The following is a 5,243-nucleotide window of genomic DNA, read 5'->3' as shown; positions in this document are numbered from 1 at the left end:
GTTATTTGCAGCACATCAATAACTGGTGCTGTTCGACTACTGCAAATAAGTGTGAATGATAGGATTCAAATTAACAACGAAGTTCTAGTGGCCCAGTTGGTTAAGGTATTTGAATACACAGCAGAAGATTCTGGGTTTAAATGCCGGTTGTGGCAACATTTTTTCACACCCGCAGATTTTGCAAGAATTGAAATTTAGTGGTGGTGCCAGTTACGGAGGCAGATTCCAGTCAAAGAGAGCTCTCTCAAATGGAGAACTCAACACATGAAAAAAATCATATGTAATTTTTACAGAATATGAGGCTGTAAAATCGATTTCGGGCCTTAAACACTCGAAATAACTAAATTGTTAGATCTTCAAGAGGCTCCTTTCTTGCCGTTGGTAAATATTGGCTCAACCATTTTTTTTAAACACAAACAAGAAATAAAAGATCATCAATAAGCAAGATACAGTGAAAAATGAAGTGTCCTAATTCTTCTTTTGGCAAAATATTACATCGATCTTATGGTACAAAAATTATAATGATTTTAGTGTCCATTGTGCTGCCACTTTCAGAAGAAACGTTCATTAAATTAAAGAATTTCATTAAACTTTATGACAGGTTTATTCAGCAGTAGGTTATTTTCAGTTTATGACACTAAACCCCTCTCCCACCTAGTTTGATTTCATCCAAGAGTCGCAAGACTTCTCCGAGAAACTCGTGATTTATGCCCCTTTCCCACATTCACGATTTTTGCTACGACAGAGCACGATAGCTTCGTCGTAAATGTCGTGGTCAAAAATAATTCATCGTATTGCATTGATGTCATCGTGATGGAGCACGATTTTTTTGGAATGTTCATCGTGCTCAATCGTAGCCGTGAAAAAGATCTTGGTCTACCGCAGCGGCATCGTGTGAGTAGCGTAACGTTGTCGTCGTTTGTCGTGACTGTGTCTTGTCCATTCGTACTACCAACAACACCTACGACAAGCCAAGACGTCGCAGCGGTGCTAAGACGATCAGATACGATGCCACCAGGATACCATCAAGACCGTGGTTTATATCACGTGGCTCTGTGTCAGAAAAGTTTTTCAACACACTGAACAATTCCTTGCTCACTTGGAGAAAGTTTCTGAAGCCTCTTGGGTCTTCTCTGTTTAACTCTACTAGTAAGTGTTCATACTGTCTAAAATATGGACGACGTAAGAGCCATGGCTGTACCCATACACTTCGTTTAGGCCTATGCATTTGACGTGACCGACGCTTACTCTTAAATATCAAAACTGTAGCAGCCAACACATTTTCTTCTTCTATAGCAGCAGCTTGCAAATATTGATGGTGTTTGAACAGTGCGCTTTTTTGTCGTGTGATGTTTGTTTTTGTGATGTGCGTCTTGTTAAATCGTGCTAACGTCGTGCTTGCGTCTTTGTAAAATCGTAGTGACGTCGAATTAAAATTTTGGTAATTCGTAATACGTCGTCACAAAATGTCGTCGCACTATCGCATTAATGCCGTAATACATCTTGACGGCGTCCTAGTAGCGTCTTGATGAAACGTACGTACGAATCACTACGATAGAGCGCGATTTTAAAACTTTTTAAAATCGTACTCCATCGTAGCAAAAATCGTGAATGTGGGAAGGGGCATAATTCGCTTGGGAAAAGACATTTCTACACGAGCTTACTACGTGTTAGCTACGAGTGAGGTGTGACCTTAGAGTTGGTTACGAGTTAGGTACGAATTATGCAGAGCGAAGCACCGAGTTTACTTCGAGCTTTACGAGATTATTGCGATCGTAACGATTTTGTACCGAATTAGATATTAAGTACGAGCATTCCTATCGAATGTTCCTGGTGATCGTAACCAACTCGGTGCGCTCGTACTTAACTCGTACTAGTTTCGGGGTGCTCGCATCAAACTCGTGGATTACAAAACCACCAACGAGTATCCCGAGTAGTGCACGAGTTAGGAAGGAGTACCCTGAGTACTCTACGAGTTACCTACGAGTCCTTCGAGTTTACTACAAGTTGTCAACTCATAGCACTATTTTTGAACATGTTCAAAATTAGCGCCACGAGTTCAGAGCTGCTCGAGTAGGTAAGAGTTCTCCCCGAGCTTCCAGAATCGTCCTAGGAGTTTACGCCGAGTTTGCCGAATTAGCAACTTGGCAAAACTCTTCTAACTCATATGCTTAAAAAATCCCCAATGGGAGAGGGGCAGTTAATTTTAATTTTACCTAGCTAAACATATATCACGTTTACTTTACGTTTGATTTGAACCGTATTTTTATTTTAGTTTGATTATCCTTTGTAAACTTTGCTTTGTCTATTTATTTTCGTTGATTGTTCTGGACGTACCTTTCATTAAGAAGTGTGCCACTGGTGAAAAATGTAGTTCCAAATATATTATTACTGGTTGCTAAGTGTCTCTACAACAACGACACACTACGCCGTAGTAAAACAATAGAGACTCCTGATTGCTCCATGAACACTCATCATAGGGTAACAACATAGAATTACCTGATGATCACCATGAAGCGTCTTATTAGGAGTAACATCAAGCTATATTATAGCAAGCGTAAATATTATACATACCGTTATTTTATCCAACTGAACATAGTAATATCATAGGGATGTAAACAATTCAGGAATACAGTATCGATTGATTAAATATTTTAAAAGAATTCGTCTTGATACTCTGTAACATGAAGTAGTGGGATAGTCGTGTTGTTAGTCTGAACTATACTACAGTAAAAAGACAGGCAGCACTTTTAAGGATAACAACTATCTGAGCACCAGCTTACGTTCACGCAGTGAATTCAGGAAGTGAATGCGACTCGTCTTAATACTGCACAGCCGAAATTAACAGGTTATACAATTTGAACAAGCCAATTTGTTTTTTATTATTATTTTAAATTATAGCCATTAACATTTCTAAATTTTAAAATTTTAATCAATTTTAAGTTGTACTCTATGCTGTTTGGTTTCATAGCGCACTTTGTGACGTCACCAACACATGTATGTCAGGGTCGTAGCCACCGGTACGGTTGGTCAGCTTTAAACCTAACCATTTTTTTTTTATAGACCACAAGTTAATTGATTAGGTTTTGAATAGGACAAAAGGCTAAATTATATGTTTAGACTCAACCTACTCCCCCTTGACATAACATTTCTCTATGACATAGGCCTAACTCAAGAACCACAAATCTGTGAACTGAGGGGTGAACGGTTAATGATAGTTTACGATTATTTTCTTCTCTTTAGTGTAATATTTTTAATGATTGATTAAGAAACTAGGATGCATTTTTTCTTCAGTTGAAATTCAGTGTCTATGTGGGCTTAGCTTTTATCCAAATCAAGTAGGTCTACTACACACAATAAGCTTTTGCGGAAAATCAGACTAAAGTTCCCTTATACGCTTGCCTGGGACTTAGGCCTATATTCATTTCTTCACTAAATTACCTAGTCAACTGACAAGAAAAAAGCATGCATTTATCTGTATATTTATTCCTGATATTTTCTATAAATTAATATAGGCCTACTGTAAATATACATTTTTTAAGCACTTCTTTTAAATACATGTAAAGCGCGGATCCAGAATTTAAACACTATCGCACAGATGGATTCCCATCGTGGGCGGATTCATGAGAAGAGAGCTAGCTTGTTTTGTCACGGAAAGACAAATTTTAGATATGTGGTGGAGGGAGTCTTCGGCTCCTCCTTCGAAAAGGTTTTTTTTCTATATGCTTTCGTGCATGACTTCATTATTGAATACACTCAGAATTCATAGTTTTACCCTACTTTACTATGGACAATTAATAATTATGATGATGGAGAAAATGATGATGATGAGGAGGAGGAGGAAGATAGGTGATGACAGGCTCCTGTGCAAGATTAATTAACAGGCCCTTTGGTGTGACGTGTCAACAGTAGCCTGAGCTACGGTTGGAAATTTGGACAATAGTTATATATTATGATTTATGATATCACTTTTGTATAGAAAGTAATATGAAACCCATAAAGTATCAGTTCAGGCATTCATTTACCTGTCTGTTAAAAAAAACAAATGAATCAAACAAAATAAAAAGAATACAAATAAAATAAAAACATGTAAAAAACATCTACACTAAATCAAAATGGGATATTGACTGCCTTTTGGATCACAGTTTTCGTATTGCAGCAGGGGTTCAGAAGGCTTTACAGTATATTAACCAATCTCCGTATTTCTGATAGATTACTGATTAAAATGTAAAATATTGAAGATTTTATATTTAGTACATTCTCAAATGTCATGTAAATCTCATATTTCCCAAAAAATACGTTATATTCATGTGGAAAGTTCAACCTAATAATCTTGATATGTTTTATGTTGTTTGTTGAATGGTCTTTATTGATATTACAATCTAATATGACCAAAACATAAGGAAGTCCTCTGTTTTAACTCTTAAACTTATAAACTTTGCCTAGCTCAATATACATGTATATTTCCTTAAATCATAACGAAGTCCACTCGTTAAATTAGCATAGATAGTACAGAGAATTATGATTGACTGTTAATCTCAGATAGGCCTTATACAAATTTTAGGAAATTATGTTTTATATGCACCAACGTGAGAACTTTAACCTAATAACATTGATGTATATGTTTTATGTTGATTGTTGAATGGACTTCTTTAATAATAATATGCTACAGTCTAATATGACCACAACATAATGAAGTCCACTCTGTAAATGTTTAGCATAATATAGTACAGAGAATTCCGATTGTTTATGAACATCATTATACACATGTTAGATGCAAATTTCAATATCGCTTTTATGCACGCACCGACGTAGACTTGCCACAAGTCTCTTATTTTTTATTATTTTTCTCATTCTGGACAGCGCCACCAACGAGAAAGTTAATTTATAGACGGAATAAGCGACTTGTAAAACACTGAAATCAGGCACCAGGATGTCAAAAGAATGACGTAATCTTATATTCCGTATTTGGATAAATGGGCGGACCGAAATAAACAATTTCAACCAATCAAATGTTCATATTTTTGGAGCCACGAATCTGAGTCACTCGCGTCGACAAGTTAGGCCATAGGGCCATGGTTAGGCATGACTAAATTTAAATAGTCTTCCCTAATAAAACGGGCCTAAAATATTTAGAATAGACCCTAGCAAGACTAATGTTGGCAATGGCAAAAACAATTAAGTTATACAAAATCAGTCATGCATACGATATCCCACATCAAATTTGATGTGGGAAATCGTAC

Source organism: Anneissia japonica, unplaced genomic scaffold (genome assembly GCF_011630105.1).
Source record: "Anneissia japonica isolate Jap-2015-1 unplaced genomic scaffold, ASM1163010v1 scaffold1165_len1893470_cov193, whole genome shotgun sequence".
In the NCBI taxonomy this organism is placed as follows: domain Eukaryota; kingdom Metazoa; phylum Echinodermata; class Crinoidea; order Comatulida; family Comatulidae; genus Anneissia; species Anneissia japonica.
The sequence above is the reverse complement of the archived record's forward strand: the minus strand, read 5'-3'. Positions refer to the sequence as shown.